Source organism: Anguilla rostrata, chromosome 8 (assembly GCF_018555375.3).
Source record: "Anguilla rostrata isolate EN2019 chromosome 8, ASM1855537v3, whole genome shotgun sequence".
NCBI classification, from domain to species: Eukaryota; Metazoa; Chordata; class Actinopteri; order Anguilliformes; family Anguillidae; genus Anguilla; species Anguilla rostrata.
In genome coordinates, this window is record NC_057940.1 from 50952316 (window position 1) to 50980054 (window position 27739).

The window sequence follows — 27739 nt, forward strand, 5'->3', positions numbered from 1 at the left end:
TCATGCTAATGCACCTTGTTGATGTGCATACCCTCCCCCCCACACCAAAAAAACCAAGGAGTGAGTGTGAGTGCGAGTGCATTGTGAGGTATGTGTGTCCCCCATGGGTACCCTGGCCAGTAGACTGCATTTCACTATTGCAGTTCTGTACATTTTTCTTGTGAATTAAGAAGCTGTATAAACTATATGGACCAGGACGCTGCTCTTACACTTGGATGAAATAACTGCACAGGACAGGGATTTTAAACAGTAAAATGTTTAATAGGAAACAACATTGGTTTGTGTTTCAGCCAAATTTATAATGGAGGTTACAATGCAGACACCTCTATCCTAACACCATCAATGCTCTGAATTGGCAGCCAATTAGAGATAAGCTTTATTTTATCTGCCATCGATGTACAAAGCTTGTTAGGCTGTGGTACTGTGAGCTGGATGGGGCTCATTTTTTGGGTTCCATGCCACACATCACCTTGTAGGATTTCCCAACAAGGTCCGATATCATGTGCATAAACTCATTGATGTCGATTAAATTGTCCTTGTTTTTGTCCAACCTTTTCATAATATCAGCTGCATCTTTTCCCTGCAAAGGGAGAAATTCAAAAGAGGATATGAGTTGGCACTATGGAACTGATATGATATGGCAGAGGAGGAGATACTCAATGAACACACTCATGTTAAAGGTGAGCAGGGGTCATACAATTCCTTAGTGAAGTGGTCGCCGACACCAAAAACCCACAAATCGGTAGAGCTTACCGTGTGCTTTAACCAGTCTGAGCCCCTTGCAAAACACTACGATTGGTCCAATCCAATGAGTGACTTCAACTACATGCTAGCTCCACCCACTGGGCTTTATGAAGCCTCCCTCTCCAATCGATGCAGTACACTTATTCAGGTCGGAAATTAACGTTTTCCAGATGATTTTTCACCGCAATAACTTTGATTAACTATATTTTGACAAAAAAAATGAATAAATCCCAATTGGGGCAGTGACACATTGATGTTGAGAAGTAAGGCAACAATTACCTGAAAAATGAGCGGGAACTCTTCCTTGACAAGTTTCCCGAACTCATCTTTGCTGAGAGTTTTCCTATCACTGTCTCCTGAAGCATACTGGTTGAAAACACCAACGAGTAATATTAAGCTGGTCTCAGTGGCTGTGAGCTCTGGAGCTTCCATACTGAAAGATACTGGGCAGTCTGGAAAGAGAGCACTGGCACAGAGAGCAGAAATGTCTGTTACTGACCGAGAACAAGCATGACCATCACTCACCAGGGGTAGACCTGTTAATCGCTCACAGAGAGTAAACTCAGATAGGAAATACCCCAATCACTCACAGAGAGCAGGTGCACTCATCATACATGGAGAACAAAACAATCTGATCACTCACAGACTGCAGTTATCACGCACAGGCAGAAATCCATCATGTCACTCACAGACTGCACGCAGATCAAGTGCTTGCAGAAGGCATATTTCCTTACTCACAGATAAAGCATGCATACATCACTCACAGAGTACAGACACTTATATCGCTGACCGCAAACAGCTAGATATCATAAAGACTCTCGTTTTCATTCACCAAGAGCAAGCAGTTCAGTCTCTCACAGAGAACAAATATCACAGCGCTTCATTCAAATCAACTGCTTTTGTACATTGAAAAATTTATTTCAGTCATCATTAAAATTGCAAAGTGCATTGCAAAAGTTTTTTGTACCATATTTTAAACATATTATGCATTTAATGAACATGGTCCTGTAGTCCCAGAACAGTGAACTCTCTTAACACACAACGGCAGTTGATCAAGTGAATACACGTGTCAATAGGACACACAAAAGAATGAATATGCTGCAAATGATCTCCTGTCCTCTCTTTCTACGATGCCGTAGGGATTGGTGCTGCTGGTCTTTGCTTTCCTACCTGTTTGGAGGAGAATGTTCCTTAGGTGAGTCTGTGTGGTAAGGAGGAGAAGGAGAAGCTGAGATTATATACAGTTCAGCCTGACACTCCCTGCAAGTCGTACCTCCCCATATCCTCCTACATTTCCACTCACACATTTATACCTGTGAATTTCAATCCTGTGGTTGATACTCTGTAATTTTCCACTGAGCTTTGGAAATCTTTGATTTGTTTTTGTTTTTTTTACCTGGAAAGTTGTAGTTCGCTGTCTTGCCTCCTGGTTTGACTTAACATTAGCCAATGCTTACTGTGTGAACTGCACTTAATGTCTACATGGCTATGAAAAGCTATTACATAATAAGTATTGTACCTTATCGGACCTGTGTTTTGTAGTTGTACCAATGACCTAATTATATGTAATTATAGCCTTCATTTAGATGTTATTTTTCATAGATCAAATGCAGTCCTTAATGAAATTTGTTAAACACATGTAAAAATATGTACCAAAAAAAAAAAAACAATAAATTCAATACAATACAATGCAATACAATAAGCTCTTATATAGCACTCTTCATGCATACATCCCAGGGCGCTTTACAATAAAAATATAAATAAATAAACAAATAAATAACCTAACAAGTCAAAACTAAGAGGAATAGGCACATGAGAACAAGTAAGTTTTAAGATACGATTTAAAAGAACCAATTGTAGCTGCACCTCTGACATGGCTTGGGATTGAATTCCAGAGGCACAGTGCAGCGCAGCTAAAAGCTCTTCCCCCAACTGTTTTTAATCGGCAACGAGGAACCACTAAAAGTTCAGCAGTAGCTGAACACAGGGTGCGACAGGGAACATAAGGTTCAATCAAATCCTTCAAATATGAAGGTCCAAAGCCATGCAATGCTTTGTAAGTAGTTAGCAACACAGAAAATTTTGAGGAAAAACACTGTCCAACACACTAAAGGAAAAGAATGGAGGAAGCAAAAGCTATGTAATTGACGGCACCAATAAATACGAAGAAAAACCAAGTAATGCTACCTGAAGAAATCAGCGAACAGAGGGAGTATATTAGTGTCACAGAATCCAGAGAATGATGGAAGCACTGTACAGGTATTTAAAATACAGGAACAATAGCGACAATAGTACAATGGAACTGCAATGTGCATTAAAGCCTCTATGTTGTATCTTCTGACATTACAAGGAAGGACTCAGGGGCCTTAGACTATCGAGTCTCAGCACAAGGAGACTAAAGGGGATTCCATTTAAGTTTTTTAAATACATTAACCCTTTGAAGAGTAGGTTTTTTAGAATGTTTTTTTTTTCTTCAAATTTCTAAGTCAGGGTTCTAGAACGCATGGTAACATTGCTTTCAGTTACCAGTAGTGATTGTCTCATCAGCATAGAATGTTCAGTTAAGAAAATTCGAATTACATATCTATGATCTTACACCTTAAATGGTTAAAAGAGTTAACAAAATGAACCACCATTTTTTTAATGTTGAGTTCTGTCAGTATAAGAAGGGGATATAAGTAGAAATGTATTCAAACTAAGATGTGCACTGATATCAGCATTTTTATTTCATTCATTATACATCAATGTCAATGCATGTAATACATTTACAGGTAATGTAGTAGAGGCAGAGGATTTTGGAGTGTTCAAATCATGGCATTGTCAAATGTTAATTGCACTCTAGATTAGTAAAAAAGTTATATAGTTAGGCACAATCCCTTCAGAAGAAACATATGTGTCTTATGTTCAAACTAGAAAGTCAAATCTGTGGTCAGTAACAGGATATACTTCAGTGACTACAGGCGTGGTTGAATAAAAATGCTACAATTGTCGTAAAATAAATATCTTGTTAGCAAAAAATAAATATGAAAGCAATGGAGTTCTAGAACACTGACTTTGAATTTTGAACAAAAAAACTACTCTTCAAAGGGTTCATTTCAATCTACTTCCCCATGATCTCAGTTGAGTTGTTTATTTCAGAAGAGAATTTAGAAAAGGGTGTTCTCATATCGAACATAATCCGCCTTGAACCAAATCTCACCCAGTATTTCGGGTTTGTCAGTGCTTCTCCTCCCTATGTCACCTCACTCTGCCCAGAATTCCTCAACTGCCAAAAACATTCCCTACAGCTAATTATCCATCTCAACAGTCCATTTGCACGAAGGTTCGGCTGCAAAAACACACCTGTAAACTAAAGTAAATTCAGATTCGGGAAAAACTAACAGACCCTGAAGAATCAGGGTTACACCACCAACTATTGATCGTTGAACCCTTCCTGAAGGAAGAATTCATTTTTATAGACTTTTATTTTTATTAAATTATTTATGCCCATAAGCTTGTTTAGTTTTCATTATTCAACGCCTTTCTTTTTCTTTTTTAGTATTTTGACAAGTTGTGATTTTCTGCAAATAAATGTTCTGGAATGATAATATTTGTTTGTTTGAATTAAAGGCAAATATGGCCAGTAGTTCATGAAATAATGTCAAAAGCTTTTACACAGACATATTCCTAAACTGTGAAACTGAAAATTTGATGTGGATTCTCTATTTGTTCCCAGAGCTGTAATCCATAGGTTATGGGGGTATACTAATACTTTTGCCCATAGCACAGCTGAATACAGACTGCTACAGGTGGAGCATTTCTGTGTGGGAGCTCACCATATAATTATTAAAATTAATAATTACAGCATACACAATCCTTCTGGTTTCATTCTGTATGAATTTATGTAGTGGCAAATTAGATGCAACCATAAAGGTGCAGCTTATTATAATGTGCTTTTCAATGGTAAAACTATCAGTGCTAACGCCTTAGGTTTGGCAAATATGTTAGGTGTGTTAAGTGTTGAATGAATTTAACGTATACTTATTCATTATTGAATCAAATGAGGGACACTAAGTATATTGACAGTAGGTGCTTCCTCAGTTAATTAAGCAAATTCAGCTAATGAAATCCCAGCAGGTAAAGGCTGTGTATAGGCATACTGGGCAAAGGCCCAGCAACTCATTATTTTTCCCACCACAGAAGAAGAGATCTCAGTAACTTTGAAAGAGGGGGGAGCTGAGGCATGTCCAGATGGAGATTCAGTGATGAAGACAGCCATACTTGCTGATGTTGCACAAGAAACCGCAGCTCAGTCGATGGTGGCATGGAGGTCTGAGGGGAAGAAGTCATCGACTTGGTTGAACCTGCTGTTGAAGGCACACACTCCCCAAACGTGACGCCCATGCACCGGGTTTGAGGAAAAACGGACGAGTTCACCCCAGGTCTGATGACTGCAAATATCTAGGGCCTGAGCTTAAGTGAGATTAAATCCACTTATAAAGCTGCACTTCAAGAAACAGCTTCTGAGTCATGCCTGTGCAGTAGCGGTTTAAAAATATGTGGTGTGCGCTGACAACATCACATGCCTTGGAGGAGTGTTCAGGTTTGTCTGCTCTTTCCCGCAATCACCACAATACCTTTATAAGAAATAGGCCACCTTGTCCTGAATGTGATCTGTGTGTACTCACCATTTGTTTGTATTAGCATAACAGAACTTGTACTCATATTTACTGTACTTCTCTTGCATTGTTAAGATGCAAGAGCCTCCGCTAATGTAGTATAAAGTAAGCAGTGTGTTTGCTATACTCTCAATTAATTTTAGTTTAAAATGACTTAATTACAGCAAATGATAGTTTTTATTTTTATTTTTATAAAACAGTCAAAGGCTGGGGAAGAGAAGAAAAGCTTTCCACCATTAATATTCTTGCCACTCACTTTTGTTCTTTTTTCTGTATGAAACAGCAATTGCAACATTTAATGGTTGCCTGTTTAATTTATTTATTTAGGACAGGTCTTTTTACTGCTGATGTTTTGCACCAAACATTTGCAGAAAATGCTGGGACTTCAGCTAGACCCTGCCTCTGTTGTGCTTCCTTTAGAGTAGTGTTCCTTCACACACAGCGAGAAGATGCTGCGCGCCTCAGCACACGTACTGTGGCTCTGTCCAAGTGGACCAGAGGGCTCAGTGGTGCTTTGACTTCAAATTGATTCCATTGGATACTGGGTGGGCTGTGGCAGTTTGATCTTTGAGTGCTGTAACTATTACCTGACTAACATGCAAATAAACAACACATTTAACACGTGTGCAATCAGAAGTTACTATACTGTTGCCAAAAATCAATACAAATAAAATGCATTGTGCCCTCCACAATTTATTTTAGTTTTTTTTTTTTTTTTTTGGCATTCTGTATTAGATTTGTAATGAAACATGTGGTTAAAGTGCAAATTCACATGTGGTTAAACTAAACTCTGTCTGCTAAAGAAGCAGTGTAAGAGTTCATAATGGGGACAGCAATAAAAAGGCTTTATTTTTACCTTAGGGACAATTGTATGGCTCTATGTTCAAGTCCTTTCAGTAATTGGTCTAGCTAATAAGGGACCGAAATGTAAGTAAGTGAAGAAAAGGCATTTTTCTATTTTAGAAAAATCTATTTATATCTTATTTCATGCATGATTGCATTATTGTAATCTGTGAATGTGTTATTAGATAAATACACTTAACCATTATTTCATTATGACTGAAAATTAATAAGTATATTGGAATATAATATTATGAGTACACTTATTTGTAATTTTCCTATTTGATGTTCTGTTAAATTAGACTATTTGTATATCACCATTTGAAAAAAATGTTCTGGGAAACAGGATTCCAACAAGATCATACAATTATAAAGACTAATTGTTGTATGAAATTACCTTACATCTTGCACCTTACATCCTCATTGACATTCCTTTTCCTACTGCAGTATTGAAAGAAATGTTTAGGATTACTTTTTACATTTTGCTTTAACCCCTTAGCGCACATGCCAAATCTGGCCAATCCGTGCCCATTCAGGTTGTACTCTATTTAAAGCTTTATAACTCTAGATGTGAACACCACAGAGATTTGAAAAATGGCTTAAATGAAGCAGGACATTTGTACCATTTACAATACTAGCTTAGATTACTTTATTTCTTCCAAAATTATGAATATAAAGTGCCACAAATGCAATTGTTTAGGCAAAAATCTAAAATGAATTTGCTATTTTTTAGTTCGCAGTGAAATACTGAGAGATTGCATATACACAGCAGGTTAAAGTATACATGTCCTGGATCAAAAACTTCTTGACCACAAGTTCATAAAATCTAAGGGTGGATATGCAGAACTACTAAAGATCTATGAAGCAAAAACTCAGCAGTGTACCCAGCGTCTCCAAATCTACCCAAAATGTCTAAATTACACATTGCTGTAAATCACAACAGAAGAATATATGATGTACCTCCTGTCAAAATGATTGATTGATGCCCTGCCCCCTTGACCTTTTGACCTCTGATATGGTCCGTTTTTTATGGTGCCCATATTGTCAAGATTTGATTGATCAGTTTGAACTTTCGACTTCTGATATGGTTTGGTTGGTGAGGGATAAGGGGATGAGGAAAGGGGGGTTGTGGTTGCCAAATGGTGAGGATACAAAATAGAAAAAAATATAAAATAAATAAAATAATTAAAAATAAAATAAAAAATAATTTTAATGTTCAGAATGCTTGGTGTAACTATACTCCTTGTGGGGCAAAGTGCTTGTGCAACTTGAAACTTTTTTAAATTCTTTACCAGTAAAACAGGCAATATGTGAGAATATGTAAGTAACTAAGTTTTAAAGCAGTGCTTTGGACGTTACACTGTTATCAAGGACTGATGTAGGACCTCATGAGAAGGCAAAGCTGTACACGGCTGTTTTACAAAGATTCATAGCTCTTGTCAAGCAAGGTGAAAAAGAAACAAATCAATTAAAACTATCATTCCCCACTGCTGGGGATTCAGAATCAGAGGCCAAAGATGCTCAAGCGCCCTCTAGCGGTGTGACCGATACTGAAGATGCCCAACTGGTTCAAGATATTATATGAAGTGTTCCATCTAGAAGCAAAAGAAATGGCACCTACTTCTTAGACAACATGTCTAAATCCGGAAATGTTGCAACATGGAACGACAAAGGAGAGTTTGTTTTCAAGGGTAAAGCTGTAACCGGCTCGCATATGTTGGATCTAATAAAGAACATTACAGCGCCTCACAAGGTTGGTGATGATAGACGACCCCTGGGGTGGCAAACATTTATTGAAGCCATAGCCACGATTAATATGCCTCTTTTTGTCATACCTAATCACGGTGTACGTCGCACGATAAGCGCGCACAAAGAAACTACCAATAGCAATCCGGACACCGTTGAAAACTCGAGAAGACTATGAAATCCCAGAGCCTGCTTTTTCAACTCCAGTTTTAGACCGTTCAACATGGTTAGATTTTTAACATGTCTAGTATAAATGATACGCTGACAAAAATGTAATTTTGGTTTAATGTTTTAATAAAATTACATTAAAATGACATTTTACTTTCGAACTTGTGTCTCTTTACTTACAAGCATGACATTTTTAAAGGTTTTAAAAGAGTTCACAGTCTGTATACATGATAGCATATTTTTCACACATGTATCCAGGTATATTTTATCAACATATTTTGAAACCATTGCATCATTCATTTTTAAATTATCAGAGTATAGTGATATAATTCGGCTAAAATGGGTTCCTTTAGCCCGGTGATGTAAATAAAAGACGCAATGTTGTCCACACGTAGCGCTGAGTGTGTCTTGCACTTGCACCGTGTTGTAAACAATCCGATCGCAGTTCTTTTACAGAAATTTACTGATACTGTCTGGGAAATAATCATAGTCTGGAGGGTTTCCGTAGGAGTCAAAGAATTCACCCGTTTTATCCGCACACATATACAGAGCTAGCCAGTGTTCTCCAGGTTTATTTCGGGGGTGCGTATTCACAATGTACAAAGCGGGGAAATTATGCAGGTTATTATCCGGTAGCTCCTCGCAGGCCAACACCCCTTTAAAGTATTTTCCTGTATGTGGGTTGTTACTCAAAACGGCTGCTAATTCTCTGGTGTTCATGATTAATAATAGTCATACAGCACATTCCTCCTCTGGTTCACTTCAACGATATTGTCGAAACACGCGTAAACAACCAAATTTACGGTTCTGGGTAGCGCGTTTCTGAATCTCATCTCCAGTCGCATGTTCCCCGTCTTGATCAGGGATAGATGCTGACTGCAACCTTCTTCATCGGGGGTCAGATTGAAAACATAAAGCGTGTAACCGCTTGTATATTCTTGACGATTTATTAACAAGGGCTGGTCCTTCAAATGTCTACCGGTAGCGAGGATCAGGCTATAAAACTCTCGAATAGCGCAACTGTTACGATGATGAGGTTGAAACGGCTTGGCCGGAAACTGCTGACCACCGACATACATTGCCACAAACTGCATTATAGTGTTGGAAATTAAACGGGTTCTTGCGGTAATCCCCTGTAAAGGCATCGTTATCAACCAATCCTATAATGACCGTTTTTGGTTGCTGCCCCCAAAACATATTCTCCTGATTACAAACTCGACTACCTGTGGCTAATGAGAAAGTCTTCATGCTAACCATTTTAATTTTATACCATTTATCAGCAACTTCTCCTGTAAAAACATGTCCGCGTGTATGTGTCCGAGCATTTCAAAAGTTTTGCTCTCAGCTGTATATAGGGCTCTGTTTTTCAGACCCTCGTTCTCCCCGGTGGGGTCGGGTCGGTTTCGTACATATGTCCGCCGGTATCTTTATAAGAGTCCGGCTGTGAACTGGTTAGACAGTGTCTCATGTCCATAATTCATTAGACATTCTATAACAGCCCGGTAGGGGTAAGTACTGCTAGACTGACTCACCACAGGTACGTAGTGTGGCTTCTCATACGAGATTGTGACGATGTCGTTGTTTGCCCCAGATATATGTACATCTCATAGCAGGGGTACAAAGCTGTCACCTACACGTTGGTAGTCGATAACGTCCGTGTAGACGTACATTGTGTAGAAGCCGGCTCTGATATCGGCAGGGTGTGGCGCCACCGGTTTCACAGTTGTCAAGTCGACTCCTGGTTCAAGACCGAGCATCCTAGCCAGTTTTCCTACAGACACTATTGCGATGTGTGCTTCGCATACGATGTAAATTTTGTTTTTTATATGACTGTAACTTCAAGTCCTTCCAGCATGGGTTCAGCATTGTGGTTAATTTCATCCAGTAGACTAGATACAGTCTTGTAATACCCGGTATTAATCGTATGAACGTTTCTGATTTTTAAAATATTGTTGTATGTATAAAAAGTACAGTCATCACGTGTTATTGAACTCCAAGTGTGTGGGTACTGGATTTTGGCCAACCTCCCACTCCCTACGCAGTTCAATGGGTCTGGCAAACTTGGTTGTATAGCTTGAAATTTTGTTATCGGGGTAAATGTTCATAGATGCATTACTCGGGAGAGTAACTGTATCCTCCATGGTTACCTAATGCGCTTTTAGTGCCATGTAAGCTTCTCGACTCATTTATGGACTAGATATCAGCCACATGGCTTGCCGGTATCCAACTGTTGAACTTTTCAGGCCAGCCGACCCATTTGACTAAAACCAGCTTTTTACCCTTCTGCTTCTTCTCCGCTACTATCTTTTCAACCTTAAACATTTTGTCTTTTCCCCACAATAACCTTCTGTAATTCCTCCTCATAAAATGTGCCTTCGATGTTTTCGCCGTCATAATCCTTCAACCTATATACTGGCGGGGTTCTGTGGACCCTTTCAGCAGCTGTGAAATATTCATCTGTATATGTCTGTTCATAGCCTTTCGCAAACTTTCCACGCACTTTGGAAACTCTGACAGAGTCACCCTCCTCAAACTTAAACTTTAGCTTTTTAGGTCTTTTTAGAAACAGACTGTACATATTTTTGAACACTTTAAAATTATTAGTTTAATTTACGTCAACAGGCTTCATTTTAATTGTACTGTGGTTGCTGTTATTGTATGACCAGACCAAATCTTTTACAGTGTCTATGTACCGTCTAGTGTTGTGCGCTGTGAAGTAACGCCACATTCTCGTTTTCAAGGTTCTATTAAACCTTTCCACCACAGAAGCTTTCACATCATTACCTGTGGCAAAATGTGTTATGTTGTATTCCTTCATCAGCTTTTGGAACCCCTTGTTGAAAAATTATTTACCCTTGTCAGTTTGTAGTTTTTTAGGTACATGTCCTTGTGAGAGAATGTCTTCAAAGGCCCGAGCCACTTTCGCACCACTCTTGTTCTCAAGAGGACAAACCCAAGCGAATATAGAAAAGATATCTATACATGTCAACATAAATTTCATATCATTGTTATGTCCAGATAAACTAGACATGTCTACTAAATCAGCTTGACACGTCCCACCCGGTTCCTACGCCAATGGCTGGAATCGACCCCACAACCTTTGGAGAGGCTGCTGTTTTCTGCACTTGCACCCTACTGTCACCCAACTGTCTGTCCCTGCCTGCTCTGGAGTTTCCCCCTTCCCAGCTGAGTAGCAGTTCCTCATGCTAATGCACCTTGTTGATGTGCATACCCTCCCCCCCACACCAAAAAAACCAAGGAGTGAGTGCGAGTGCATTGTGAGGTATGTGTGTCCCCCATGGGTACCCTGGCCAGTAGGCTGCATTTCACTATTGCAGTTCTGTACATTTTTCTTGTGAATTAAGAAGCTGTATAAACTATATGGACCAGGACGCTGCTCTTACACTTGGATGAAATAACTGCACAGGACAGGGATTTTAAACAGTAAAATGTTTAATAGGAAACAACATTGGTTTGTGTTTCAGCCAAATTTATAATGGAGGTTACAATGCAGACACCTCTATCCTAACACCATCAATGCTCTGAATTGGCAGCCAATTAGAGATAAGCCTTATTTTATCTGCCATCGATGTACAAAGCTTGTTAGGCTGTGGTATTGTGAGCTGGATGGGGCTCATTTTTTGGGTTCCATGTCACACATCATCTTGTAGGATTTCCCAACAAGGTCCGATATCATGTGCATAAACTCATTGATGTCGATTAAATTGTCCTTGTTTTTGTCCAACTTTTTCATAATATCAGCTGCATCTTTTGCCTGTAAAGGGAGAAATTCAAAAGAGGATATGAGTTGGCACTATGGAACTGATATGATATGGCAGAGGAGGAGATACTCAATGAACACACTCATGTTAAAGGTGAGCAGGGGTTATACAATTCCTTAGTGAAGTGGTCGCCGACACCAAAAACCCACAAATCGGTAGAGCTTACCGTGTGCTTTAACCAGTCTGAGCCCCTTGCAAAACACTACGATTGGTCCAATCCAATGAGTGACTTCAACTACATGCTAGCTCCACCCACTGGGCTTTATGAAGCCTCCCTCTCCAATCGATGCAGTACACTTATTCAGGTCGGAAATTAACGTTTTCCAGATGATTTTTCACCGCAATAACTTTGATTAACTATATTTTGACAAAAAAAATGAATAAATCCCAATTGGGGCAGTGACACATTGATGTTGAGAAGTAAGGCAACAATTACCTGAAAAATGAGCGGGAACTCTTCCTTGACAAGTTTCCCGAACTCATCTTTGCTGAGAGTTTTCTTATCACTGTCTCCTGAAGCATACTGGTTGAAAACACCAACGAGTAATATTAAGCTGGTCTCAGTGGCTGTGAGCTCTGGAGCTTCCATACTGAAAGATACTGGGCAGTCTGGAAAGAAAGCACCAGCACAGAGAGCAGAAATGTCTGTTACTGACCGAGAACAAGCATGACCATCACTCACCAGGGGTAGACCTGTTAATCGCTCACAGAGTGTAAACTCAGATAGGAAATGCCCCAATCACTCACAGAGAGCAGGTGCACTCATCATACATGGAGAACAAAACAATCTGATCACTCACAGACTGCAGTTATCACTCACAGACTGCACGCAGATCAAGTGCTTGCAGAAGGCATATTTCCTTACTCACAGATAAAGCATGCATACATCACTCACAGAGTACAGACACTTATATCGCTGACCGCAAACAGCTAGATATCATAAAGACCCTCGTTTTCATTCACCAAGAGCAAGCAGTTCAGTCTCTCACAGAGAACAAATATCACAGCGCTTCATTCAAATCAACTGCTTTTGTACATTGAAAAATTTATTTCAGTCATCATTAAAATTGCAAAGTGCATTGTAAAAGTTTTTTGTACCATATTTTAAACATATAAAGCATTTCATGGAAATGGTCCTGTAGTCCCAGAACAGTGAACTCTCTTAACACACAACGGCAGTTGATCAAGTGAATACACGTGTCAATAGGACACACAAAAGAATGAATATGCTGCAAATGATCTCCTGTCCTCTCCCTCTATGATGCCGTAGGGATTGGTGCTGCTGGTCTTTGCTTTCCTACCTGTTTGGAGAAGAGTGTTCCTTAGGTGAGTCTGTGGGGTAAGGAGGAGAAGGAGAAGCTGAGATTATATACAGTTCAGCCTGACACTCCCTGCAAGTCGTACCTCCCCATATCCTCCTACTTTTCCACTCACACATTTATACATGTGAATTTCAATCCTGTGGTTGATACTCTGTCATTTTAAACTGAGCTTTGGAAATCTTTGATTTGTTTTTGTTTTTTTTACCTGGAAAGTTGTAGGTCGCTGTCTTGCCTCCTGGTTTGACTTAACATTAGCCAATGCTTACTGTGTGAACTGCACTTAATGTCTACATGGCTATGAAAAGCTATTACATAATAAGTATTGTACCTTATCGGACCTGTGTTTTGTAGTTGTACCAATGACCTAATTATATGTAATTATAGCCTTCATTTAGATATTATTTTTCATAGATCAAATGCAGTCCTTAATGAAATTTGTTAAACACATGTAAAAATATGTACCAAAAAAAAAAACCAATAAATTCAATACAATACAATACAATACAATAATCTCTTATATAGCACTCTTTGTCAAATTGTCAAATGTTAATTGCACTCTAGATTAGTAAACAAGTTATATAGTTAGGCACAATCCCTTCAGAGGAAACATATGTGTCTTATGTTCAAACTAGAAAGTCAAATCTGTGGTCAGTAACAGGATATACTTCAGTGACTACAGGCGTGGTTGAATAAAAATGCTACAATTGTCGTAAAATAAATATCCTGCTGGCAAAAAATAAATATGAAAGCAATGGAGTTCTAGAACACTGACTTTGAATTTTGAACAAAAACACTACTCTTCAAAGGGTTCATTTCAATCTATTTCCCCATGATCTCAGTTGAGTTGTTTATTTCAGAAGAGAATTTAGAAAAGGGTGTTCTCTTACCGAACATAATCGGCCTTGAACCAAATCTCACCCAGTATTTCGGGTTTGTCAGTGCTTCTCCTCCCTATGTCACCTCACTCTGCCCAGAATTCCTCAACTGCCAAAAACATTCCCTACAGCTAATTATCCATCTCAACAGTCCATTTGCACGAAGGTTCGGCTGCAAAAACACACCTGTAAACTAAAGTAAATTCAGATTCTGGAAAAACTAACAGACCCTGAAGAATCAGGGTTATACCACAAACTATTGATTGTTGAACCCTTCCTGAAGGAAGAATTAATTTTTATAGACTTTTATTTTTATTAAATTATTTATGCCCATAGGCTTGATTAGTTTTCATTATTCGATGTGTAACAACGCCTTTTTTTTGCTTTTTTAGTATTTTGACAAGTTGTGATTTTCTGCAAATAAATGTTCTGGAATGATAATATTTGTTTGTTTGAATTAAAGGCAAATATGGCCAGTAGTTCACGAAATAATGTCAAAAGTTAGCTTTTACACAGACATATTCCTAAACTGTGAAACTGAAAATTTGATGTGGATTCTCTATTTGTTCCCAGAGCTGTAATCCATAGGTTATGGGGGTATACTAATACTTTTGCCCATAGCACAGCTGAATACAGACTGCTACAGGTGGAGCATTTCTGTGTGGGACCTCACCATATAATTATTCAAATGAATAATTACAGCATACACAATCCTTCTGGTTTCATTCTGTATGAATTTATGTAGTGACAAATTAGATGCAACCATAAAGGTGCAGCTTATTATAATGTGCTTTTCAATGGTAAAACTATCAGTGCTAACGCCTTAGGTTTGGCAAATAAGGTGTGTTAAGTGTTGAATGAATTTAACATATACTTATTCATTATTGAATCAAATGAGGGACATTAAGTATATTGACAGTAGGTGCTTCCTCAGTTAATTAAGCAAATTCAGCTAATGAAATCCCAGCAGGTAAAGACTGTGTATAGGCATACTGGGCAAAGGCCCAGCAACTCATTATTTTTCCCACCACAGAAGAAGAGATCTCAGTAACTTTGAAAGAGGGGGGAGCTGAGGCATGTCCAGATGGAGATTCAGTGATGAAGACAGCCATACTTGCTGATGTTGCACAAGAAACCGCAGCTCAGTCGATGGTGGCATGGAGGTCTGAGGGGAAGAAGTCATCGACTTGGTTGAACCTGCGGTTGAAGGCACACACTCCCCAAACGTGACGCCCATGCACCGGGTTTGAGGAAAAACGGGCGAGTTCACCCCAGGTCTGATGACTGCAAATATCCACGGGCCTGAGCTTAAGTGAGATTAAATCCACTTATAAAGCTGCACTTCAGATAACAGCTTCTGAGTCATGCCTGTGCAATGGCGGTTTAAAAATATGTGGTGTGTGCTGGCAACATCACATGCCTTGGAGGAGTATTCAGGTTTGTCTGCTCTTTCCCACAATCACTGCAATACCTTTATAAGAAATAGGCCACCTTGTCCTGAATGTGATCTGTGTGTATTCACCATTTGTTTTTATATTTTTTTGTTTGTTTGTATTAGCATAACAGAACTTGTACTCATACTTACTGTATGTTCTCTTGCATTGTTAAGATGCAAGAACCTCCGCTAGTGTAGTATAAAGTAAGCCGTGTGTTTGCTTTACTCTCAATTAATTTTAGTTTAAAATTGCTTAATTACAGTGTGGCAAGGTGAGTGCCACCGCTCGGATATAAAGAGAGAGACGAGTTCGTATGGTGCACATCTTTTTATTTTTAGCCGAACACCCAGCTTTTCCGACAACAAGGATTTTTCCTTATGCAGCACTTCCTCCGTGCAACACGTCCTCTGTCACCAGACCCCATCTGTCTCCGAGAACGCCTTTCAAGCACCCAGGCTCACTGTCAAGGTAATCAGCACATCGTTAAACAATGAAACATTTAAAGAGCGGTGCTGATTAGCAATCCCTAACAGCTGTGGCGTAGAAGTTACTATACTGTTGCCAAAAATTTATACAAATAAAATGCATTGTGCCCTCCATAATTTATTTTATTTTTTTATTTTTTTGGCTCTTCATTCTGTATTAGATTTGTAATGAAACAATTCACATGTGGTTAAAGTGTCATGGTTTTGTGTTCCTGTCTGTGTTTCCCTTGTTGGGCCGCCAGATGGCGGCACTTCTGTTTTGTGTCCTGCTCTCCCCTGTTAAATTGTATGATTGTTTTCAATTGTCTAATCATTGTTTTCTGGCTGTCTCGTTTCCCCTTCCCTTCCGTGGCCTGATTGTTCATGGTGCCCTCCTGTGTCTCGTCAGTGTCTCTCTATTTAAGTTCCTGTCTCCTGGACTCAGGTGCTGGATCCTTGTTGGTTGAGTTTTTGCGCGTGTTTCCACATGTGTCTGCCTGAGCGTTTCCCCGTGCCTGTTTTTGTTCACCTGCTTCTGCCCTGCCCGTTTAGCTTCTCTCTTTGGATTTTCTGTTTTCTGTTTTTTTTTAGTTTTTGTCATTAAAGCCTGTATTCCCCTTTTGGAGTTCATGAGTTTTTTTTTAACTCTGCATTTGGGTCCATTCCCTCGACAATCCGTGACATAAAGTGCAAATTCACATGTGGTTAAACTAAATTCTGTCTGCTAAAGAAGCAGTGTGAGAGTTCATAATGGGGACATCAATAAGGTTTTATTTTTACCTTAGGGACAATTGTATGGCTCTATGTTCAAGTCCTTTAAGTAATTGGTCTAGCCAATTATTGTGACCCGGAAGTGGGGTGGGGTGAATTCCTTATTTACCACTCGGGGTTCTGGCGCAGAAGGAGAAGTTTTGCTCTGATCGAAGGACCAAGATGGCCGCGTCCTGAAGAAGGCATGACTAAGGATTCCAGGTACCACTCATAGCTCTACCTTTTGCGTATTAAACAAAGTTTACAGTCATTCAATTGAATCAACCATACGGCACAAACCAATAGCCGGAGAACCTTTTAGAAAACCTGAACCAACGAAGCTGGACGCAGCTAACGCTAGCTTGCGACCGCTTTCGTGACCCTCGAACGCCGTCGTCGATGCGGAGGGCGATCGGACGAAGACGCCGTGCCCAGAAGCTGGTAGCGTCTTCCTGCATCTGCGTTGTGGTAATGTCAATTATCTATTCTTTGTACATGTAAGCAAGCCATGTGTGTACTCAGTTGCATGCCACACTGGGTGGTTATTATGGAGAGATATTAATGCCCCTTTTGACAACAAACCCTCTTCCGTGAATTACAATTCGGCAATGCATTGATATTGATTGGCTTGCTATCTCTCTGCCCAGTGTGACATTGACAACTAGCTAGCTAACAGTCAGTCAGTGGGTTTACATGATGTTTGAAAAAGTTGATTTATTGTTTTAGTCCAGCTAAAACTGGACCTTTAAAAATCATGTAAACATCGTAGTCCGACTGAAATCGTACCAATATGAATTTTTCAAAGTCGGACTAACATACCTAGATAATGCAGTTCGGGGTCGATTTACTACGGCATGTATACGCTTCAATCGGACTACAATTGGCCTAGGCGTTCTGCGCATGTTCCATAATTTACATAGCAACTTCACACTCATGGTGGCCAAGCGGAATCGATAACGTTTCAGAAAATATGTAACGTTAAAAGATTTAATTCAATCTTCTACTGGGACTTTTGCCATTTATTGAGGGTGTGACTTAAATTCCAGTGCCGCTGACTATAATCAAATGTTTTTCACATTTACTGTTCGATTGAGCAAGTAGCCTGCCATTAAAAGTACATTTTTATGGGTTAGTGCTGTCCGATTGTAGCCTACTTCACATTAACCTTGTACGGCGATCAATAAAGGCTATCAGCACAGTACCACTTAATTATTGTCACTTCTATCGCCACTGTAATGACCTAAAGAAAGGCGACAAACAACCTTTTTTGTGAGAAATGCATTGACGTGATTAGAAATCCCTAGCAAGCTGTGGGGCATTTCATACATTCAAACCCAGTATTTCAAGTAGAGAGCCCTGCCAACCTTAAAATTGCAACCATTTCCCAAACATATCTTCTAAATGAATTTAAGTGCTTTTTTGGCTTAAATGTAAATGAAAGAAGTAATCACATGTGCCTCCACCCCTCAAGATACATGATGCTGTAGATCTCATATTATAGACCTACCTTTAGCAATGGGAGAGGTCAGGACGGCTAACGCACCTTGTTTATGTGCACTACCCCCCCAAACCCCCCATCCCCAAGAAAAAAAAAAACTAAAGAGTGAGTGTGAATGCAGTGCATTATGTGGTATGTGTGTCCCCCCCATATACCCTGGCCAGTAGACTGCATTTCACTATTGCAGTTAATAAACTTTTTATTGCAAATTAAGGAGGTGTAGGCTATAAACTACACAGACCATGACACCACTCTTTACACTTGGATGAACAATGACAAAAAATAATAAAAAGCACCGGAAAGGGATTTTAAACAGTAAAATGTTTATTGGGAAACAACATTGATTTGTGTTTCAGTCAGATTTATAATCAGGTTTGAGTTCAGGCACCCCTGTTGGAACAGCATCAGTCCTTTAAATTGGCAGCCAATCAGAGAGAAGCTTTATTTTCCAGCCTTTTTCCCTGCTACGGATTTCAGCAACGTGGCGTGGGACATTGAGCTAAGCACGGACATTAGATTCATGAACTCGTCGAAGTCAATGGTATCGCCGGCAATCTTGTGCACTGCTTCTTTCAGTTGGGCCGCATATTTATCCTGCAAAAGGGAGAATAAAGCGTTTACGTGGGCAGGCAATGGAGGAGTCCTGAAAGCCACACAATAGGTGGAGCTGACCATGTGCTTTAACCAATCAGAAACTTTTATCAAAACATTACAGTCGGTCCAAGCCAGTGAGTGACTTGAACTACATGCTAGCTCCACCCACTGGGCTTTACGAAGCCTCCCTCTTCAATCAGTGCATTACACTTAATCAGTTTGCCAGACAATCTTTTACAACAATAACGTTAACCTAATAAAAAAAAATTTTTTAATCCCAATTCAGGCAGTCACACAGGCTGATGTTGAGAAGCAAGGCAATAATTACAGGAATTAAGTTGGGGAACTGCTCCTTGACGAGTTTATCGAACTCTGATTTGCTGAGCGTTTGTGCATCCCCGTCTCCTGAAGCGTACTTGTGGAATATGCTCACGATTGATCCCAAGGCCATCTCACCGGGTTTAAGGTCACTTGCCATCCTGAAAGAGACTGGGAGACTTGACGAGAGCACAGACACCGAGCGCAGAAACGTTAGTTGCTGACTCAAGAACACGCATTTCCGGAACTCACGGGGAGTAGACCTGTTAATCGCTCACCGAGAGTAAATTTGTCAGTCACACACATGGGACATACGACAATCGCTCGCAGAGAGCAGGTGCATCAATCGCACATAGAGAACAATGCAATCCGATCACTCACAGAATGCAGTTATCGCTCGAGGGCAGACATCACATATGTCACTCACAGACAGCACACAGTACTTTGCATAAGACATAAATATTTCTTTACTCACAAATAAGGCATGCATACATCACTCACACAGTACACTTATACCGCTGACCGCAAACAGCTAAATATCATAAAGACCCTCGTTTTCATTCACTGAGAGCAAGCAGTTCAGTCTCTCACAGAGAACAAATATCACAGCGCTTCATTCGAATCAACTGCTTTTGTACATTGAAAAAATAATTTCAGTCATAATTAAAATTGCAAAGTGCATTGTAAAAGTTTTTTATACCACATTTTAAACATATAATGCATTTAATGAACATGGTCCTGTAGTCCCAGAACAGCGAACTCTCTTAACACAACTGCAGTTGGTCAAGCAAATACACACGTGTCAATAGGACACACAATAGAATGAATACGCTGCAAATTCTCCCCTGTCCTCTCCCTCTACGATGCCGTAGGGATTGGTGCTGCTGGTCTTTGCTTTCCTACCTGTTTGGAGAAGAGTGTTCCTTAGGTGAGTCTGTGGGGTAAGCATGGAAAGGTGAAGCTGAGATTATATACAGTTCAGCCTGACACTCCCTGCAAGTCATACCTCCCCATATCCTCCTACTTTTCCACTCACACATTCATACCTGTGAATTTCAATCCTGTGGTTGTTTTTATTTGTTTTACCTGGAAAGTTGTAGCTCGCTGTCTTGCCTCCTAGTTTGACTTAACACTAGCTTATGCTTACTGTGTGAACTGCACTTAATGCCTACATGGCTATGAAAAGCTATTACATAATAAGTATTGTACCTTATCGGACCTGTGTTTTGTAGTTGTACCAATGACCTAATTATATGTAATTATAGCCTTCATTTAGATATTATTTTTCATAGATCAAATGTAGTCCTTAATTAAATTTGTTAAACACAGGTAAAAATATGTAACAAAAAAATAAAAATTAAATAAATTCAAGGAAAAACACTGTTCAACACACTAAAGGAAAAGAATGGAGAAAGCAAAAGCTATGTAATTGATGGCACCAATAAATACAAAGAAAAACCAAGTAATCCTGTAGAAAGCAGTGAACTGAGGGAGTATATTATTGTCACAGAATCCAGAGGCTGATGGAAGAAAAACATATGTAAAAAACATAACTTGCTGAGTGATCATCAGTATGGCTTTAGAGCTAATAGGTCCACCTTAATGGCAGTGATGGAACTGGTAGAAGAATTATCTATGGCAATTGATAATAAGGAATATACAGTAGGAGAGATTTTTAAAAAGCATTTGATACTATTGATCATAGATTGTTAAGGAAGAAGCTTGGAAGATATGGGATTAGAGGGGTAGCACACTCATGGCTGAGCAGCGATCTTGAAAATAAGCATCAATATGTGCAAATAAATAATGAAAAATCAGAGTGGCTGAAGGTTACTTGTGGGGTTCCACAAGGTTCAGTGCTGGGCCCGAAACTGTTTTTTACTGTATGTAAAATAGGGTTAGAATTCGAAGGACCCTGTAAATGTATTAAATTTAGGTGCTAGTTTCTGACCGGTATTAAGCTCCACAGGATACAAGATATCAGTCGTTCAGGAGATTTATTGAAGACCTTTACACCCAAGTCACCACTCAATAATTTCTTGGTTGCTGTCTTCTATAGCCATGTTACTGTGCCTGTAAGCGTACATTCAGTTCCTGCCTGTTCTATAATAAATAATAAACAAATAAATAAATAATAAACTAACATGTGCTTTTATGGGGTCCTAACAACTACTAAGCCCCTTTCTGCCTAACTAAATGTTCATTAGGGGCACTATAACTAAATGCAGGTGAGTAAGCTGGCCTTTTGTACAGCCGCCCCCAAATCTGGACCACAGGTTTGCTCCTGATAGGCCAGTTAAGTATCAGCATCTTCTTCAGGGAGCGCTGGGAGGCGGATGAGGCAGGCAACCGCCCTGAGAGAGGTGCGGTCCTTGACGAGAACTTCAGCAGTCCTTACTCTCCCATCTGCTCCAGGGTGGACAGCTTTCACAGTTCCGACAAGCCAGAGAGCCCTTGGCGCCTGCTAGTCCACCATCATCACCACTGTTCCGACAGCTAAGTCCTCCTTGTCCCCGAGCCATTTCTGTCGGGTTTGGTGTGCAGGTAAGTAATGGAGAGTGAATTTGTTCCAAAACTGATCTGCCAAAATCTGGCTGTGTCTCCATCTCTTCCTACTGATGAGCTCAGACTACGGGTATATCACCTGGGGAAGTGAGGAGTCTGGCTGCCCCATCAGGAGAGAATTTGGCGTGAACGGATGACCGGATCGGGGTCCACAATGTCAGAAGACACATACCCTAGTGGTTTAGAGTTCAGTATCCCCTCGATCTCTGTGAGAACAGTTCTCAAGACCTCTTCAGAGACCGTCCGTGAGCTAAGAGTGGTATACAGGGTGGCCTTTATCGACCTTATCTCCTTCTCCCAGGAGCCACCGAAGTGGGGGGCACTAGGGGGATTGTACCAGAACTCGATCTGCTGAGCTGCTAGCTGGTCTCTCAGGGATGGTTCAAGGTTATGAACGGCTTCTTGCAGTTCAGTGTTGCCGCCCTTGAAGTTCGTTCCATTGTCGGACAGCACCGCGCAAGGCTTCCCTTGGTGAGCAATGAACCGACGAAGAGACATCAGGTATGAGTCTGTGTCGAGTCATGTAACTGCTCAGGTATGAGTCTGTGTCGATACTTGCCAGTAGGTCGATGTAAACTGCTCAGGTATGAGTCTGTGTCGATACTTGACAGTAGGTCGATGTAAACTGCTCAGGTATGAGTCTGTGTCGATACTTGCCAGTAGGTCGATGTAAACTGCCCTGGTCGTAAGACACTTGTAGAGGATGCCCCAGCGTTTCTCATTCCGCCTTCCTATCTTTATGAGGAAGGGACTGAAACAATCCACGCCGGTGGAATAAAAAGCTGGGCGGAAAGGTCTCGGGCTTGAAGGGGGCAAGTCGGCCATCATCGGGTTGTCAGGTTTGGCACGCCATTTACGACACTCTGCACAGCTGTGCTGGGACTTGCGTGCAGCCTCTCTGCCTCTCAGGATCCACTAGCGTCGTCTGATCTTGGCAAATACCCGACCAGGGCCAGGATGACGGAGCTGGTTGTCAAAATGTTGGATCAGCATTTTGGCAATCTGATGTGCAGGGTCTAGGACGACTGGATGACGAACATCAGAGCTCAGTTCGGTGCATCTGCGAAGACAGCCTCCTACCTGAATGAGCTTAGTGTGTGAGTCGAACTCTGGCGCCAGTGTAGCGAGGCAACTGTTTGACGAGACTTGATTTCCTGCTTGCAACTGAATGTAGTCCTCTGGAAAACTATCCAGTTGGGCCTGTCTGAGAACTTCTAGCTCAGCTTGTGCGAAGTCATCAGCTGAGGGGTTGTCCGTACCTTTTACCGCCCCGTGAACCAAGTGTGCTGTGGGTTCTACCAGCTTCTGAAATGTGTCATGCCGATCCATATCAAGATTCAATGGCTGAACGTTTGCCATGGTGGCACCGCAGAAGGTTGACTTCTGCAGCTCCTCTGTGACGTCAGGCGGTGTTTCTACGGGACTATTCAGCCAGGCTGATTCTGGTTGCCACAGGAAGGCTGGCCCTTGGCTCCAGCGATTGAGTTCACTGATCTGGGATAGTGTCAGGCCGCTTGTAATGTCGTCAGCAGGATTACTTTGGGAATCTACATACCGCCACAGATGGGGATCTATAAGTTCTTGCATCTCAGCAATCCTGGTGCCCATGAACACTTTAAACCTACAGGATTCAGATGTAAGCCAGGTCAGTACCGTTGTCGAATCTGTCCAGTAGGTGGTGTTGTGGAACTCCAGGGTGAGTTACTTTTTCAGAGTAACGGCTAGCTGAGCTCCAGTGAGTGCACCGCAGAGTTCTAGACGGGGCATTGAAAGTTGACGTTTGGGAGCCACTCTAGATCTAGCTGCCAGAAACACAACCTGAACCAGATGCAACCTCAGAAGCATCTGTGAAGATGTGTAGACTTCGGCTGCTCATGGTAGGGTCCAGAGCACTGCTGACATTGCATCTCGGCAATCTGACCTCAAACAGATGAAGAAGCTCCTTGTAGGTTGGGATCGTCCCACTCCCCCTTTTTATCCCACAGCATCTGGACAAGGATTTTGGCTCTTGTCGTATATGGCACGATGAAGCCTAGTGGGTCGAACTGCTGGGCAAGGATCTGATAAATGTAGTGCATAGTGGGTTGGACTTTCTTCATCTGACCGTGTTTGTAGCCCAGGATATCGGACTGACACTGCCAACGTAATCCAAGGGTGCGTTCCTCAGGGTTTGCACTCTCCTGGCTGAACCAGAGCTCACTGCTCTGCGGCCTGGATTCTTGAGGCAGATGACTGATGATCTCAGGAAGGTTGCTAGCCCACTGACGTAGATCGAATCCACCATCGGCAAGGAGATGACACAGCCTGTCCCGTAGCTTCTTGGCCTCCTCAGTGGAGTAGAAACTTTGCAACCAGTTATCCACGTAGAAGCATCGTTCAAACACGTGTCGCTGAAGGGCGAAAGTGGCACAGTAGGGCCTTGAGGTAGTTCCGAAGGGAAGGACCTGCCATTGGTAGACATCAGGAGGGTCAGTTCTTCTTAGGTCTCACCACAAGAGCTCACCACAAGAACCGTTGTAGGAAATACAACATGTATGCAATAAACATCTAGCTGAGAGAGTTAGGATAGCTAAACATGTAAATAGCTTAAGGTAGCCATGCAACATGAGCTAAGTAAGGCTGTACATGAACCAAAAGGTACTTAACAATATTAAGTAAGAGCACTTAGCAACATATCAGCATACACAGATTAAGGATATCAATTAGATATTACACAGTGCTAACTAAACAGTAATTTCCATGTTAGAATGCTAATCGCGATGCTAACAGTATGCATTACAATAGAATCAAATAAAGATAGTGTTAAGTTATACCAAATATATTGTACATCAAACAATATGTAAAGAAATGTAGAATGACTTACATTTTACTGTATGCACAACTTAACACTGACGACCAAATGCACAACAGAAAAGGAGCAGCAGGGGTGATGTCTTCACATTCCACACATTATGGAGAAAACTAACATGTGCTTTCTTGGGGTCCTAACAACTACTAAGCCCCTATCTGGAAATGGCCAAATATGTGCCTGACTAAATGTCCATTAGGGGCACTATAACTAAATACAGGTGAGTAAGCTGGCCTTTTGTACACTGTACATAAATTATATCTGCAAGTTATCTAAAGTCTTAAAGTCTGTTTTATTGTACTTCCATACATACCTACTGTGTGGAGGTATGGGGAAACACTTACAAAACCAACACAAATCCAGTTTTCATGATACTCAAGAGAGCTATAAGAATTGTAAATCAGGAACCAACCAATACATTATTTATAAATAAACATGCTTTAAAATTTTATGATTTGGTAGACTTTAAAACTGCATAAATAATCTATAAAGCAAAAAATGGAATACTTCCTGATTGTATCCAGAGGTTGTTTGAAATTAGAGAGAGGCGGTATGAATTGAGGGGAGTTGGGATGTTTAAAAAAAACTAGAGCTGGGACAAATATAAAGAACAGATGTACAGTACTGTGCAAAAGTCTTAGGCACCTGTAAAAAAAAAAATGCTGTACAGCTAAGATGCTTTCAAAAATAATGAAATGAAAGGTTATGAATATCGAAAAAATAATATAAAGAGCAGTAAATAGTTAAAAACTAAATAAAAACAAAGATTGGTGTGACCACCCTTCACCTTTAAAACTACATCAATTCTCTTAGGTACACTGTCTGGCAGTTTTATAAGAAAATCGGCAGGTAGGTTGTTCCAAGCATTTTGGAGAACTTGCCACAGTTCTGCAGATTTTGGCTGTTTCGCTTGCTTCTGGCTCTCCAGGTAATCCCAGAGACCCTTGATCAAGTTTTTATCTGAAAAGTAGTCTATTACTTAAAATATTACTTTATTTAACAAAATACAAAAATGTATCTGTAAAATTTTATTTTTTGGAAAATTCATGCTTGGAAATCTCAAATTTGCTCTTTTCTACTGACACACTAATGCAGAAAAAATAAACATCTAAGACCAAATATATGCTTATTTTTATAAAATCTAGGTCCTAAGACTGCACAGTCTTATATCTTCAAGGGAACTGGGAACACTGTGACAATGAATTAAAAATGTGTAATACACTTTGCAAAAAAACAAAACAAAAAAAAAAACATTTAAATAAGGTGGTAAACAAATACAAATCTCAGGTATAAACTCTATATGTATTGTGTTTGGAACTCTTGAATATGTTTTTTTATTTTTATTTCTTCATTCTTCTTTTTTCTTGTTTATTTCTTTTTTTATTTTCATTTTTTGAACTGAAAGGGTAATGATATATTGTAAGAAGGGTAGGTCAAATAAGCTAAGGCTTCTTCCTACACCTTTTCGGTCATTTTAATATTTTTTCTTTTTTTTAAACACCTATTGGAAAAATTACTTATTATTTACTGCTATCTATGTACACTCATCTTTGTAAATAAAATGTTAATGACTGAAATAAACTATCTATCTATCTATCTATCTAAACACTGTACAGGTATTTAAAATACAGGGACAATAGTACAATGGATCTGCAATGTGCATTAAAGCCTCTATGTTGTATCTTCTAACATTACAAGGAAGGACTCAGGGGCCTTAGTCTATCCAGGTTCAGCACAAGGAGACTAAGGGGGATTCCATTTAAGTTTTTTAATTTCATTAACCCTTTGAAGAGTAGGTTTTTTGGAATGTTTTTTTTTTTTTTTTTTTTAATTCTAAGTCAGTGTTCTACAACTCATGGTAACATTGCTTTCAGTTACCAGTAGTGATTGTTTCATCAGCATGTTCAGTTAAGAAAATTCTAATTACATAACTGTGATCTTACACCTTAAACGATTAAAAGAGTTAACAAAATGAACCACCATTTTTTATGTTGAGATCTGTTAGTATAAGAAGGGGATATAGGTAGAAATGTATTCAAACTAAGATGTGCACTGATATCAGCATTTTTATTTCATTCATTATACATCAATGTCAATGCATGTAATACATTTGCAGGTAATGTAGTAGAGGCAGAGGATTTTGGAGTGTTCAAATCATGGCATTGTCAAATGTCTGTTACTCTCTAGATTAGAAAAAAAGTAATATAGTCAGGCACAGTCCCTTCAGAGGAAACATATGTGTCTTATGTTCAAACTAGAAAGTCAAATCTGTGGTCAGTAACAGGATATACTTGAGTGACCACAGGCGTGGTTGAATAAAAATGCTACAATTATCATTAAATAAATATCCTGTTAGCAAAAAATAAATATGAAAGCAATGAGGTTCTAGAACACGGACTTTGAATTTTGAACAAAAAAACTACTCTTCAAAGGGTTCATTTCAATCTATTGTCCCATGATCTCATTTTAGTTGTTTCTTCCAGAAGAGAGTTTAGAAAAAGGTGTTCTCTTATCTACCATGATCGGCCTTGAACCAAATCTCACCCGGTATTTCGGGTTCGTCAGTGCCTCTCCTCCCTATGTCACCTCGCTCTGCCCAGAATCTCTCAACTGCCACAAACATTCCCTGAGTTTACAGCTAATTATCCATCTCAACAGTCCAGTTGCACGAAGGTTCGGCTGCAAAAACACACCTATAAATTAAAGTAAATTCAGATTCGGGAAAAACTAACAGACCCTGAAGAATCAAGGTTACACCCACTATGTAACCTTGATTGCTTGAACCCTTCCAAAAAGAAGACTTAATTTTTATAGACTTTTATTTTTATTAAATTGTTTATGCCCATAAGCTTGTTTAGTTTTCATTATTCGATGTGTAACAACACTGTTTTTTTGTTTTTTTTTAGCATTTTGAAAAGTTGTCATTTTCTGCAAATAAATGTTCTGGAATGATAATATCTTTTGTTTGAATTAAAGGCAAATATGGCCAGTAGTTCATGGAATAATGTCAAAAGTTAGCTTTTACACAGACATAAGTCTACGTGAGATTAAATCTACTTATAAAGCTGCTCTTCAGGAACAGCTTCTGTGCTTCTGTGAGTCATGCCTGTGCAATGGCGGTTTTAAAAGAT

The 27739-nt window shown here is 39.9% G+C and overlaps 3 long non-coding RNA genes across 3 annotated transcripts; all 3 read right to left on the reverse strand.

Annotated features, from left to right (window-relative positions):
• Positions 1–240: 240 nt before the first annotated feature.
• On the reverse strand, positions 241–2024 carry LOC135261904 (uncharacterized). The gene is made up of 3 exons (XR_010332061.1): positions 1915–2024; positions 1024–1210; positions 241–580 (listed from the first exon to the last, which is right to left on the reverse strand). It is a non-coding gene; the product is annotated as an uncharacterized LOC135261904 (long non-coding RNA).
• Positions 2025–11591: 9567 nt separating this feature from the next.
• LOC135261905 (uncharacterized) lies at positions 11592–13367 on the reverse strand. Its single transcript, XR_010332062.1, has 3 exons — positions 13240–13367; positions 12375–12547; positions 11592–11931 (listed from the first exon to the last, which is right to left on the reverse strand). It is a non-coding gene; the product is annotated as an uncharacterized LOC135261905 (long non-coding RNA).
• Positions 13368–18586: 5219 nt separating this feature from the next.
• Positions 18587–20238, reverse strand: LOC135261906 (uncharacterized). The gene is made up of 2 exons (XR_010332063.1): positions 19206–20238; positions 18587–18877 (listed from the first exon to the last, which is right to left on the reverse strand). It is a non-coding gene; the product is annotated as an uncharacterized LOC135261906 (long non-coding RNA).
• Positions 20239–27739: the final 7501 nt, after the last annotated feature.